Raw genomic sequence first — 16,349 nt, 5'->3', positions numbered from 1 at the left:
TCAAGCACTATGATCATCTACTCATCAAGCATTATGATCATCTACTCATCAAGCACTATGATCACCCACTCATTTACCAAATCAAGCACCATCTTTGATATTTTATGTATTATTGCTCACTATAAATACCATCACTCATCTCACTCTTTTGTACACCATTACATCTTCTTCTTCTTCCTTATAATAAACTATCTCCCTCATATTAGTGTTATTTGCTTCCTACGGGTATTAAATTCTACTCTTATTTTAATTTTTCGATACTATAAATTATAAGTTATTTCATAACGCTAACTAATTATTTGTACGTAAGAGAATCCAGGAACTTGTTCAAACTTCAGACATACTGTTTGTTATCAAAGCACATAGGAATTTGTCGCCAGGTATTTGACCAAATAGGATCATCATGTTTCTATAGAGCCTATCACTAGAATTGCATGGGCCTCATTTGAATACTAGGAAAAATGTAAATCACTGGACTGGACACATCAACGCCTTCTAGGTGTAGTTTGTAAAAGGGAATGGAGGATTCGTATACGTTTTCAAATTAATGAATTTAAGAGGGTGGAAAGTTTTTGTTCTCAGCCTTGTAATAATATCATTGAAGAAGTTCTTGAGATGGTGGACACTGGAGACAACGATACTCTCAGTTAGCTTGACCATTTATATGCTTGTTACTAATAAAGTTAAGCTAAATTTAAGAAACAAAGCAAGCTTTCAGGCTACAGATAGCTGATGTTCTAATTTTATTTTGTTCCTTTGATCCGAGCTTTTAAATATAGTTTAATGTGAAATGGTTGTATACAACTATACACTAAACTCATCACAGACCAAAGTAATGACCAGAAAATTTCAAGCAATCAATTGAAGGGTCTGTTTATTATATTATTACCACAAAAAGAAATCATAGTCATAGAAAAAAATATCAAAAAGTCATATAATCCAATTATTGTTGATAAACTTACAAACTAACTCACAAACAAAACAAAAAAATGTTTGTGGAAACTTTTGATTTGTTTTTCAACATCAAATTATGTATACAAAAAAAGCTTATTTGGGACACAGAGGGAAGCTAAGTTTTCCGCCGAAGATAACATTGGCGTTGGTACAAAGAGCTCCGACCAAACCTCCTGACGACGAGGGATGTCCTCCTTTGTCACCTACGAAGTTCAATTCCACGTCAACGACGCTGACTCCTTTGCACGGTACTGATTTGCTGCACATGAACTGAACTTCGTCTTTTGTAATTGTTGTTCCTCTTACGTTCTTGAACAGCACATTGCTTATCGCAACTTTTGAATCCTACAAAACACACAAAAGTTATATTTTCTTAAGCTGATCAAGAGAAGTTTTGGTTTGAGATTTTCTCGGGTATATATACTTACTCCGCCTCTTGAGCCGTAGTTTTGGTCAATGATGATTGGGTTCTTGACGTTTGTCATCATAATATCTTCATAGGTGATGTCCACAGGACCACAGCCGTGCTTGGAGACGAACCACCCCAACTCTTGATTCTAAGACCATTGTCAGTATCTTTCATGGTGCACTTCTTAAAGTGAATGCCGGCAACATTCTCCTCGTTCGGGTACTTACCAAGACTACCGACACTTAGGCCGTGTCCTGGGCCACAAGTCACGCGCTCGACGGTTACATTGGTGGAACCACGACCGACTGAGATACAATCGTCTCCTGTAGCTATTAAACTGTCAACGATGTGAACGTTGACCGCATTGCTCAAATGGATACCATCGGTGTTGGGACTTTCAGCAGGGGCAGTAATCTTGATGTTTTGGACGTTGACATTTGTAGTTTTTACCAAGAACATGTGGAAGGCCTTTGCGTTGACCGAGCTAATGCCGGAAATGTCAAGGTTTAAGATGTTTCTGAATTTTAGAGACTGCATGCAGGTGTAAGTATGATCAGTACAAAAGTATTAGTTAATAATATTATTATTAACTTAAATCTTACCGTTGGAGGAAGATTGCAGTCCACCTTTTTACCACAGCCATCTGCTTTCCAAACGGCTTCACCTTTGCCGTGGAATGTGCCGGGTCCGGTGAGGACGACATTATCGACATGTTCGAATAAGAACCATTCAGGAGTCGGGTATCCGCTTGGTGGAGCGATGATTGTGCCCTGAACTTCGACGGTCACTTTGCTCTTGCATGGACCAGCAAAAATTACTGGACCAGCCAAGAAATCTCCTTTAGGGACTGGCACACACTTGGAGCCATGTGTTTAGAAACGCCTGTCGTACAAATTTTTTAGAAGAAAGAAACCATTTATTATTGGATAAATGTTTCTTGTCATGTGTATTTTACTAATAGTAACAGTAAATTAAATTACGAAGCGAGACTCAAGCTAATTCCATAAAGTTAAAGAAATCTCACCTTGGAAGAATCGGTGGCACCATTTCCCACTGCTCCATTCTTAGTAATATCAAAGACCGTAGGGTTGCCGGCAACAGCGGCAAGGCCACGGCGGCCACCAAGATATTCACCATTAGCTACGCAAGAACCAAACACCAAGGCCATTAAGATTAACGAGCCTACATTAGTATTATTTGCCTTGGCAACCAAACTTCTTGCGCTAGCCATGGTGATAATATCTTTTTATTTTTGCTTTTTTGTTCTTTTAAAAATGTGTTGACAAATTTAAAAGTGATTTGATCATTGGAGGATTCATGGTGTTTTATAGTGTTGGTTTGTGTGCTATTTTTAGATTTTACTCAAATTAAAACTTGATCCGCAAAAAAAAAAACAAAGAAAAATTCTTTAATACCAATACTTTTTTTACAAATAAGTGGAACTACTATAAGATTCTTTTTCTATTTTAAGAACATCAATACTTGCATTACGAATAGGAAAATATATTTTGTGTTAACTAAATATAAAGGAAAAATATTCTTAATATATATACTAAATAGTTTTTATTTAGTTTTGTTCCTTAATAATCCTCAGATGTTTAAAAAAGAGCTTATAATGACATTGATAAATCTGTATGGTAACTTTCTTAATTTGTAAAAAAAAGTTTTATCGAATTTTATAAACGTATAACTAAAGTTGTTGCATGTATTTTATATGCATATTTAGAAAGGTTTCTCTAATTATGTATGATATATTTCTTAACCAAGTCGTTCTGGCCTAGTAGTAAAATGGTTTCAGCTGGAGTTTCCATTCTGGATTCGAGTTGCATTGGTCATAGCCACGTTTTAAATGAATAATCCATGCATACTCATGATCTCCACAGTGAGATTAAATTTTAGGCCTAAAAAACCCCTTATGATCTCCACAGTTACAAAAAATGACACATTTTTTTTAATTTGGCTTATATGTATATTTAAGAAAATATTACTAAATATATAACTTCTTTATAGAATTTACAAAGATATTTTTTAAATATGTATAATATCTTTATAATTAAAATTTTGGTATTAAATTCAAGAAGGTATTCTTATAACTTTAGGAAAAATTTGCATATATTCAAGAATATCTTACTACATATACGTATAATTAAAATTCAGGAAGGTATTCATAAATATATATTCATGAATTTTTTTCTAAATATACATTTAAGAAAGTATTTTTAAATACACATTTAGGAAAAAAAATTGTAAATTTTATGAAGATATTATACATATTTGATCAATATATTCCTAAATTTTTAGAAAATATTATACTTATTCAGTATGATTTCCTAAATGCATATAACTCAAATTAAATAATATAAACTTTTTTTTTAACAAAATTGTTTCCCGAAAAAATGTTTCAAAAAGGGAAATTTTGAATTTTTTTATTAAAGAAAACTGATATTATATTGAAATATTTTTTTATTTAATATTTTTTTAAGAAAAATATATAATTTTTTTGACAACGATAAAATAAATAAATTGTTAGTTAACTTTTTAATGAAAAACATAATTTGATCATTTATACCTTTATGGACTAGTTTGACAACAAAAAACATGTTTTAGTCTCTGTTGAGCAATCATCCATGGATGAAAAAAAGGGGAAGAGGGGAAACATCTCAAATATAAACGCAAGAAGGATTTAATGGTTTTTATAAACAAAAGTATTGTTGAACAATCGTCCATGGATGAACAAAAGGGGAAGAGGGGGAATGATCCCCAGAGCAACACATAAAGATGATCAAAAATCACAAGAAGATAATATTCCTCTTGATCTAACCTTGGAGTTATCGATGTGTGTCAAAGCTCTGGTCTTCTTTTATAACACTTCCGAGTTTTATCAACTCGTTCGCGTCTCGGTCTTCGAAACAGCCACGAAGTCTTCTGCTAATCTTCTTCTTAGAAGAGAAGTTCTTAGTTTCTTTTACTAAAAACTAGAATCCTAACGGGTCTTATTCTCAACACTACAGCTATCATATGGAAAACACTTCTTATGACCGCTTTCAGCTATCGGACAGCGTCCAGGACTTTGTTTTATTTAGCCGGTTCCGAATTTGGAACCCAATCTTCAGAGGGGTTTTAACCGTACCACATCCCAATGAACACATCCCCGTCAGAGTAAAAACTGTATGCCTTATTTAGGATACGATCTGGAGGGTAAACACAAAGTACTTTGTGTATCATCTGAAGAATATACCGATCAGCCTCTGATTCTTACATTGGGAGCTCAAGAATCATGGAGAATATTAACTAAAGGACGTTTCCCTATGCATCGCCAACTGGAGGATATGGGCGATGCTTCAATGGGATTCTGTATTAATATAGCTCGTCTTCTTGTTGATGATCATGATATAATAATGAGCTTTGATGTCAAATGATCTGAAAACTTCAATATTATAAAAATTTCCGGAGGATCCTCTCTATCGTGTCATAGTCATATGATGCCTTACTAGGGAAGGCTAGCCTGAGCTATTGCTTCCTTTGGTTATAGTATTTATGTTAATCCATACATTTTGAAGATTTAGATGTACACGAATGGCACATCAAACCGTGTTTCATAGACGTTTGTAAGGAAAATATGTATGAACAATATTTTTGGTTTGATATGATCAATATTCGTAAATTTAATCAAAAAAATTATTAAAAAGGAAAAATATTATTTGTAAGTTTTACAAAAAAATAGAGAAATTCTTTAAGATATTCATTTTTAAGTTTTTGTCACAAAAATAGTCACCAATGAGAAAAATACAAAAAGAAGTTTTATTAGAAGGTAAAAATATATTTATACCATAGGGTTAACTAATCTATATTTATGGTTTAGAGTTGGGTGAGGTTTCGAGGATAGAACTTTAAATTTTTATACAAAAAAATTAAAATTAAAATTTTCAAAATAAAAAGAAGTTTTTTTTTTTTTTTTTTTTTTTTTTTTTTTTTTTTGAGTGTTATTTTTTTAACAAAATCTTAAAAAGGTTATTTGAGATAATTGCCCAAAAAAAATTTGTAAATGTGATACTTAATAAATTGACATCTAAAATAATTATATAGATAGTTTTCAATAATAATTATTTGTAATGTGTTTTTCGATATATTATTATATAGCGTGCCGTCTAAGTTATTTATCCATACGAAGTTTATTATATATACTGAACCCTAAGTATACATGATTCTAGTAAAAGGGGGAATATAACTCTGGAAAGAAAAAAATGAGGGTTTTTAAGAAGAAAGTATTGTCGAGGAATCAGCCATGGAAAAACAAGAAGAGAAGAAGACGAGAGAGATCCAGAGATGATAGATCCACAAACAAACCATATTACTCTTGATCTGACCTTAGAGATACTCTCAAGAATTCCTGTGAAATCAATCCTGAGATATCAATGTGTGACAAAGCTCTGGTCTTCTTTCATCACACTTCCGAGTTTTATCAAGTCCTTCGCGACTCGGTCATCTGCACGACAACAACGTCGTCTGCTCACCTTCTTACTACAAGGGAAGCAGTTTGTTTTCTCGTTTCCTCAAAACCAGAACCCTGATGTGTCTTATTCTCCAGTGTACAGTTATCATATGAAAAACACTTATTATGATAGGTATATGCGATCGGAGAGCGTCCATGGCTTGATTTTATTATATGGATCACGGATTTGGAACCCAAGCTTGCGTCGGGACTTTACCTTACCACATCCCAAAGAGCACATCAACATCGCGCTTGATAGACGTAAGTCTTTTTTATGTTACGATCCATTGGAGGGTAAAAACAAAGTACTGTGCTTATATTATGAAAGTAATTCTGTAAAGCCTCTTATTCTTACATTGGGAGCTCAAGAATCATGGAGAATAATAACCAAAGGACTTTGCCCTATGCATTCCCCTAGAGGAGGATATGGGCCATGCTTCAATGGGATTCTGTATTATGAAGCTCATGATACTGATGGTCATCGTATAATAATGAGCTTCAATGTCAAATCTGAAAGCTTTAGTCCTATAAAATATCCAGAGTGCTCTCATTTTCGATGGTCGCATAATATGATAACTTATGAGGGAAGTCTAGCCTTAGTTACTCGTGACTTTCCATGTGGTGATGGCGAATTATATATTTTGAAAGATGCACATGGACACGAATGGACGCGTCAATGCTTGCCTCGTGTGCGTTTTAAGAGCGAGTGGAGGATTTATATGAAATTCAAGGGTATATTACTGATGCTGGTGAGCTTGTTTTTGCACCAAAAAGTTTTGTTGACTCTTTATATTCTATATTTCGATCTGAGGAGAAACAGTACTCGAGAAGCCTTTTTTGAAGGATTTACGCAATCATGGAGTTCCTAAGAGCATCTCTAATGTAAAACTTCATTTTTTCTTTTAAAATGAAGTAAAATTGCTCAAACCCTACTCAATTTCTCACTCTATAATGGAGTAACAAATAAAAAATAGATTACTCCATTTATGGAGTAAATTTCATTATGGAGTGAGATATGAAAGTTAAGTTGAAGCATTTTTTATTTATATTCACTTTTACTTCATTTTGAGAAAAAATGGAGTAGGGATGAAGATGCTCCGACGACCGAACAGACTGTATGAGTGTTTACACAAATCACATGGATAGTCTCGTGTCTTTGTAATGCAGCGCCTCCATTCGCTCAATGCTCTTCGATGTTTTTGTTTTTGTTTTCCCTTTCCAATGACATTTAATGTTTTTATGAAACTATGCGATTTTGTTAATGTCTTTTGATTTTTGTTGTGATTCTTCTTTGATCATTCCACATTTGATGTGCATTATTCTGCAGATTCTTGTTTGGTCAAACCGATATTTTATAGATATATTAAATATCAGAAGTTAGGTTAAGGTTTTTTTATTTTAAGAGATTTTCAATTATACGAAAAATAATAATGTTATTGTGATTGTTATCAAATTTCAACAAACACTATATAAGACACAGCCTTTATTGACGATAACGGCAACCCAATAAAATAAAAATCTGCGGTGGGTGGAACAAATATATTTATTAAAGATAAAATAAATAAAATATTATTTAGTTTAATATATAGAGATATAAAACGTCAACAAAAACTAGAATTAGATAATATTTTGTTAATAGTAATTGCATTCAAAGATTGTAGCTTTACAGTTTCCCCTTCCGATTTAGATTTGAAGATTGTAGCCTTAATAACTAAATTTTAGTATACCTTAAATTAGGGGATGTATTCAATCTAAAATTTGAGGTGACTTGATTTTTAATGAAGTTTTAGATGATTTTAAGGAATTGCAGAGAATAAAATGATTTTTGTTAAAACACTCTAAAATATCACCTAAAACCATGAGATTTGAGTTTTAATTTTTTTAACTAAGAAACTCCACCCAAACACTCTAAAAATCACTTGAAAACTTTAAAACTCCACAACTTAAAATATTTTCAATAACCGTGGATTTCAGAGTACTTTATAAAATATAAAGTTCAATAACACTGGATTTTAAATGAATTTTTAAAATTCATGTTTCAATAACAGTAGATTTGTTATTTTGACACAAATCACCTAAAACTTTCAATTGAATACATTCTCTGGTATACCTTAAATTGTAATATGTTATACGTAGTCCAGAGAAAAGAAAAGAGGTTGGTTACTTGCCTGCATGGTCCTACACGGCTCGACTACTCCTATTTAGAGGTAGACAAAGAATTGAATATCTGGATTTTTAAAAAATATTTATAAATAATTAATCATCAGACCGATTCAATATCCAGAAAAATATATATTTTTAACCGGATATCTGATTCAATCAATACAATTAATATTAATAATAATTTAAAAATACAAAATAATATAAACAATCATGTTTTATTATAAAAAAATTATTTACTTCTTAAAACTCTAATAACTAAAATAGTCCATTTAGAAAAATAAAATATTGTTGAACTTACATAAAATATATAAGATCGGATCACATATTCGTTTCTAAAATCACATATTTTTTTTACTTCATAAAATTATAGATATTCTTTGTTTAGTAAATTACGGATCTCCGAATTCTTTTGGTTCAAATCGAAACAAATAAAAATATTTTGTCCGATCGTAATCCTACCACACAACCTCTTTTGTCTAATCCCATTCCGTTAGTCACGCCACACAATCTCCATCCTAAACTTTGAGTCTTTGATTGATTAATTGCATTAGTCTTGTTTCTTCTTCTTTTTCTTTAGACCGAATTGTTTACTATTTTATTGCAGATCTTCTCTTGTTTTCTTCTCTTATTTAACCTTCTTCTTTTTTGGTTAAAGGGGTCACGGCCACTATTATATTCATATTCTTTAGCTTTTTGAATGGTTGATATGTCTAGTCATATCTGAAAACGAGAAGTACCTACTCTGTCATAGTCATCTCCAGAAATTAGTCAATGTTGCTGGAAGTTATTTAATCTCATTTTCCGTTGACAATCTATTTGTTTGTTTATACAAAAATCCTAATATTTCCTAACATCTATCTAATTACGATGTTAGATTATAGTCACAGATAATGATGTATTATCTACTACAGAGAAACCTAATTATCTTGGTAAAGAAATTTGAAATTTTACACGGTCTCTTCAATCAAGTTGCAGTTCTTATTAGTATATATATGTACGATGAAATATAGAAATTAATGTAAGACCCAAGAAATTCAGTCACACACAATAGTCAATAGAGAGACTAGAGACTGTACATAGTCAGTCGCTTAAATAAAAAAAATTAAGAACCTCGTTAGATACTGTAGAGACACATATCACGCTTTTGATGATTGATGATGTTATAAAAATTAAAACTTAAATGCAATATTGATAGATATAAAAGATAATAATATTTTATTGTTAAAATACTCAAGTGAGCATCCCCAGTTCCCGACCATTAAGGTTGTTCGTAGGGTGGCCAATGAGATGATGCCCCTGTCCCTTCACACTCCCTCAATCCTCGCATTATTACTCGGCCTCTTAATTTCTCTTTCTCAGTTTTTCAAAACTCTTTTCTTTTCCTTTTTATTGTTTCTTTCTCCTTTTTCATAATGTTAAAACACCACAAAATTGGCAAGCTGTTGTTTTGCTTGATATAATTTTTAAAGAGTTTTGATATATGAAAACTATTTGGAAAGTTACACAATACTAATTCAGTATTTCGATGAAAATCCCAAAATTTAGAAACCCCTACATTCATTATTTTGATGCTTTATTTGTTATACTCGGTAAAAAAAAAAAAAAAAAAAAAAAAAAAAAGAACGTACTTGGACCTTTGAATATGATACTTTATTATGTTGTCTCATGAAAGGGATTGTATGGAAAACAATAGACATATCAAACAAGTAATAAAAGGGACGTCAGCTTGGAAAATCGTCCAATAAGATTGCTTTTTGCCACGTCACACATATATGGGTTTGCACGATTTTTTGTTTTCTGTAGGTTATGGACTCTTCTTTCTGGGTTGCAATGCAAACCAAAAGAAAGTCTGTCCCGCGTACCTCTTCTTCCTGATTCGCCTTTCTAGGGTTCATCGTCACTTTGATGATCCGATTCCTTCTACCAGCCATGGCGGTTCTGAAATGGCATGAAACTCGACGCTTCGTCACTAATCTTCGCGTCGGAGTCTGTTCATGTCGTTCCCGTTTCGATTCTTCACCTCCCAACGGTTACAAGTCGCATTGATTCAACGTAATTAACCAACTCTTCCTGGCCACTACAACCAAGATCTCGCATTCAAAGACTCTTATCTAGCTTCGAGGCGGTGACTTTCACCTATAAAAAGGTATGGCTTGGCTTCATCTTTGAGCAGCATCCTCACAGATCCTAAAATTGAGAGAAATATTATATTTTGTATAATGGCTACCTCATCTGTCTTGCTCTCTGATTTGGAGGCTGGAAGTTGTTCTTCTTACACGGTGGAGGTTCGGCTGCACAGATTCTGGAAAGCAAGAATGTGATCATGATTGATTTTTTCGTGGTTGAATCTAAACGTGATCATGTTTGACTTAGTAATTCACTATGAGACTTACCAGAAATATCTTGCGGAGCACCAAAACCCAGACACGTTGAAGAGGCTGAATGAGGCTAATAGAGCCAAGAAGATTTGCCGTATCAATAGTATTTCAATCCCACTATTGGTGAGGCGGAGCGTCAAAAAGGTAATCTGGTTTTGCAGTTCTATCTTGGTAAAGCGAGTTATACTAACATCATTTTGTGTTTGTAATACATGTAATAAGTTATTCAAGGAGCAGGAGTATCATGATGCTGTGAAACATCACACTGAAGCGATACAAAGAAATCCAAAAGAACCAACAGTAAGTCCAATTCTAATCATCTTATGTGCTTAACTGTTGTGTAAAGGCTTCACTGTTACGTCTTCATTTCGGTTTAGAGCGAACCAGTGAGCTAAGATTATTTTATTTTCTTCTTCTTCCAGGCTAGGCCTAGGGGAATGCAAGACCCGGGAATCAAGAACATTCTCACAGAATTGTAATGAGACAGGTAATGAGACAAACTTTGATCTCTAGATGTCTTCTCGATTTACAAATCAATGTTTGGTTATTTGTTGCAGCAATCCATCTTGATGTTAATGATATCTCCCCAAAATCCAAACTCTTTTAACAGATTATGTATGATTTCAGGAGAATTCACCAGCAGCACAACATGCACACCCAGATGATCATGATCAAATCCAAAAGCATATAAAGCTAAACCCAGATTTTTTACTTTTTGTAGCTCTCAAACCAAAATCAAGTTCCACCCATTGTTTCAGGATAATCTGATGTAACATTTTCTTATATCAATTGTGTCTTTATAAGACAGCGACTTGAATTGCTTACATAACTGCATCGCCCAAAACAAAATCACAAAAATTCTTCAGTACGTAGGGTTAGTTCTGAACAAGAAAAACAAAATGCTAAGCAGCAACTTCTTCATCCTTGGATGAAAGTTCAGAGGAAGATGCAAGCTCTTGGTGTTTTGTTGAATGTTCAGTTTAGGACTTACGCGGGATGAAGATGAGGCTCAGGAGGATGAGATACCTACACGGCTACCTAACGGCCAACACCAGTAATATAATTCAACAATTATTGAAAGAACAAGAACAAGAGAAAACTAAAAACATGAAAAAAAATCATCAATACCTAAGTCGGATAGTTCTTTATTTTTTCACAAAGAAGTCGGATAGTTCTTACGCCTGACATCTCAATATCACTCAAAAGGATGACCAAATTGATTGAGAAAATAAAAAAATAATAACGAACAAACAAAAATTGATTACAAAAGAAAGTATATCTCTAATATAGTCTTATACACAACAAAAACATATACACAATAAAAACATACAAATAAATACAACACGTATCTAATTATTCGATGCTATCACCATCACTACCATCAAATAGTCATATAATCATTAACCATTATTGCTATACAGAAATTAGTAGCTTAATATATGTCTAAAAGTATACAGTAGAACCTCTATAAATTAATAATAGTTGGGACTTTGAAATTTTGTTAATTTATAGAGATATTAATTTACAAAAATTTTCATATTTAGATTTATTATTTTAAGATATATTTATTCCAAGATAAGAAAAATATTTGATTTTTTTGTATACACATTAATTGTTAATTTTTGAAATTTAACATTTATATTAATTTTCTTATATTATTTGGTGTATATAATATATATCGCATAGAACTTAAATGTGATTTTAAATATAATATTACTAAATCTCATCAAAAATATATTAAGTGTTAATAAAATATAAAGATAATTCCATTGTGAATATAAAACAAACAATGTAATAATATGTTCTTACTTATATAAAATATGTATACATATAAATTATTAATTTATAAGTTTAATGGGACCATATATTTACATAGAATTTCCTGAAAAATTATTATCTTATTATTTAAATTATTTTGTGTCATATATTGAACTGGCCCAAGTTGGAACCGGCAAAATTTATTAATTTATAGAGATTATTAATTTATAAAGTATTAATTTATAGAGGTTCTACTGTATATATATAAGTTATTAGTTTTAAGTATAATCAGAATATTAATAAATAAAAATAAATTATTTAGCTGTTAATATATAATAAATAAATTATATTAAATGAGGTCATTGTTAAAAATTATTTTCTAAAAATTAATCAGTATCATTTTAGAAAATTAATCGGTAACATATATAAATTACAAAATTAATAATAAAATAAATAGTGAAAATTGTTATAAATATTGAAAATTAATGTTACATATTATTGAGATTAAATTAAACATTTTTAAAGTTACATTAAATTAGTTTAAAGGGTAATATAAGTATATGTTTTACAAGTATTGTGAACACAAAATGTAAGGTTATTGTAAATGTGGACTTTAAAAAAAATACTAAAATAAAAAGCTCAACCATCAAACAAGTAATAAAATGAGGATATAAGCATTAGATAGAGTGTCCACGTAGGCGAAAATAATCGGCCAATGAAAAACTATAATTTTGCCATGTCACTTCCTCTATTTATTTTTACAAAATGATCCTTTAACTTTTTTACTTAAACAATTATAACCAAAAATATTTTTTTAGTAAAATATATTATTTATATAAATATAATTATATTTTTTATTTACATAATAGTTTGTAAAGAAATATTTAGTATAAATAATATCATAATTTTATAAAATACTAAAATAAATTGGGTTAGTTTTCAAGTTTCACAAATAAAAAGTATTATTTGTAAACTTAGAAAAGAATATATCAAGAATATTATTTTTGAGAAGAGAAAATAGAAAAATACATTGGAGACAGACAAATCCATCTCTATTATGAAATTTCTCTATTTTAGAGAAAAAAATAGATGAATACATTGGAGATGGTCTAAGGCATGGCCGACGTAAATGATCGACGTTGATATTTCATCTTTTCTGATTCTTACTATTCTAATGTTTCAATATAATTTGAATATTCTCTTTACTTTATAATATAATGGTTTAAATGTATTTTTTGTTTCACTATATAAATTATTTTTATTTTTCAATGAAAGTTTATACTTATTGGATATTGTGTGGCCAATTAAATTATGTAAATTATTGTGTAATTTATTAAATTTATATATTAAATGACAATTTTCTAAAGTAATAACTTTTAAATATTACAGATTTTAATTAAAACTGGAGGATATAAGCCTCAGATAGAGTGTCCAAGTAGGCGAAAATAATCGGCCAATGAGAAACTATATTTTTGCCATGTCACCTCCACTATTTGTTTTTACAAAATGATCTTTTAACTTTTTACCTAAACAATTATAACCAAAAATATTTTTTTAGTGAAATATATTATTTATATAAATATAATTATATTTTTTTTATTTACATAACAATTTGTAAAGAAATATTTAGTGTAAATAATATCATAATTTTATAAAATACTAAAATAAATTGGGCCGGTTTTCAACTTTCACAAATAAAAAAGATTATTTGTAAACTTAGAAAATGATATATCAAGAATATTCTTTTTAAGAGAGAAAATAGAAAAATACATCGTAGACAAATCCATCTCTATTATGAAATTTCTCTATTTTAGAGAAAAAAATAGAGGAATAGATTGGAGATGGTCTAAGGCATGGCCGACGAAAATGATCGACGTTGAGATTTCAACTTTTCTGATTCTTACTATTCTAATGTTTCAATATAATTTGAATATTCCCTTTGTTTTATAAAATAATGGTTTAAAAGTATTTTTTTCACTATATAAATTGTTTTTATATTTCAATGTAACTTTATATTTATTGGATACTGTGTGGCCAATTAAATTATGTATATTATTGTGTAATTGATTAAATTTATATATTAGATTACAGTTTTCTAAAGTAATAACTTTTAAATATTACAGATTTTAATTAAAACTGATTACATTTTGAAACAGGTAGAGTAATCTATAAACTAACTCTACATAGATATGAAGACAAAATTGTAAAGTGGTCTCACTTTGAATTTCTCTCATTCTGTGCATTCCTAATTGGAAGGAAATAATCAACATCTAATATTATGTTACTCTCAGTATATTAGAAATAGCCAAACTAATATCATAATTTTATAATATACTAAAATAAATTCAGTTATCACAAATATAGAATCAATTGACAACAACTTAATTTGTCCGGCATAGGACAACAGAGAAGAGTTTTCATACTTTCTAATATTATAATATCTCACTATATTAGTGGCAAAATCAGTTTTCTCTAGCACAAATACTCACTCAATTCTTGGAGTTTAAGCTTTTCTATCTGATGATATTAGTAGTTTGCTCCAAAAAAAAAACGGTCGAACTGTACATTGTAATTAGAGAAAGAAAACAAACAAAAATCAACCGAAGACTTTTAAGGTATATGAAACAAAAATTAGAAATAACAATTCTCTGCAATTAAAGAATAAGGCAATAAAATTGTAAAAATACAAAATAAAACAAAAATTATACACAAAAAGAAAGATTTAGTAAAATAAAATCATAATATAATTTCCATAATTGATAGTGCTCAGTTACACTAAAAATTCTAACTTTACAACATACAAATTTTTATTTACATCTTTAAACCTATTATCTAATTAAAATGATTCTAAAACAAGTGTCAGCACGAAGAATTAGAAAATATACGATAAAATATAATACATAATGTTAAAAATATATTATCACTCATCACTAAAAGATCATGTTAGTAGTAATAAAAATGAAATGACAACACATTTATTAAAACCATAGAACGGCATGTAACAAGGTGTTATTAAGTATGCAAACTACAAATTAAATATGCTCAACGCAAACACACATAAAAATGAGACATCATATTTGGATATATTTAAATAAATAATTTTAAATATATTATATTCTTGATAACTTTAAAATTACTTAAAAGAAACTAAATTATCAAAATATTAATATACAAATAAAACAAAAGCAATATTTTGTAACGTCGAAATAATAAATGAATAAAAAATATATTATCTTAATAAAATAGATTTTAGATTTTAAAGACTTCTAATTCATGTAATATTACAAAATTCAAAATTTGTTTATTACAATTAATATTTTACCATTAGATATATTAAAACAATATTTTAGATCGATATTCAATTGTCAGTTTTCAACTATTACACGTAAAAAAATATTATTAAGTACTTTTTTTTAAAGGGGATTTTATATTTTAAGTAGGTTATTGGAGTACTTTTTCTTTTCGTGAATTTATTCGAGATGAGATTCGATCTTTTAAACTAAGATAATTTATGTTCTATACATAATTATATATTTTTTTACATCTCTAAAATCTCGGACTTGATTCTTCATATTTTATTAGTTAATTGTGTCACATATAATAGAAATACTTACTTCAAACTAAAAATATTTAAAAAAAATCTAATTTTAAAATTAGTTATATATAATTTAATATACAAAAATTCATATACAAATAAAAATGATAAATATAACAAATTTAAATATATTATCCGTGCGGAGCGCGGAGAAAGTATCTAGTACAATTAAAATGTAAAAAGCCATAAGCCGTAAGCCGTAAGCATCTAAATTAAAAATTGCAAACTTGTTATAAAAAACTAGAATTTTATTGTATCGAAGAACTTTAAATAAGGGCAAAATTTTATACCCGTAGGAGAAGATAACACTGATAACAAGAGAGGATGTGTTATTAGAAGAAGAAGGAATGGTGTATTTACAATCGATCGAAACGATCGTTTATATAGAAGAGAAATTCACTGTGCAAATAGTACAGCGGACCCCACATCTTTTTATTTTCAACAATTGCAGTGGCTGCTTTTTCTGACTTTCATAACACTCCCCTTTGGGACTATCCGCTCTCGCTTAACGTCTTTGTTGCCTCGTTAAAAACCTTTCCAGGAAAACCCAATGGGAAAAACCATAGTAAGGTAAAAAGAGTACAACTACATAAGCTCCTC

The 16,349-nt window shown here is 29.9% G+C and overlaps 3 pseudogenes; 2 read left to right on the top strand and 1 right to left on the bottom strand.

The window, feature by feature from the left end:
* Positions 1–918: 918 nt before the first annotated feature.
* Positions 919–2,645, bottom strand: LOC106332880 (annotated as a pseudogene).
* Positions 2,646–3,936: 1,291 nt separating this feature from the next.
* LOC106330874 lies at positions 3,937–4,857 on the top strand (annotated as a pseudogene).
* A 750-nt stretch (positions 4,858–5,607) lies between these two features.
* LOC106330873 lies at positions 5,608–7,017 on the top strand (annotated as a pseudogene).
* The last annotated feature ends 9,332 nt before the right edge of the window (positions 7,018–16,349 follow it).

Source organism: Brassica oleracea, chromosome C3, assembly GCF_000695525.1.
Source record: "Brassica oleracea var. oleracea cultivar TO1000 chromosome C3, BOL, whole genome shotgun sequence".
Lineage (NCBI taxonomy): Eukaryota > Viridiplantae > Streptophyta > Magnoliopsida > Brassicales > Brassicaceae > Brassica > Brassica oleracea.
The sequence above is the reverse complement of the archived record's forward strand: the minus strand, read 5'-3'. Positions and strand labels throughout refer to the sequence as shown.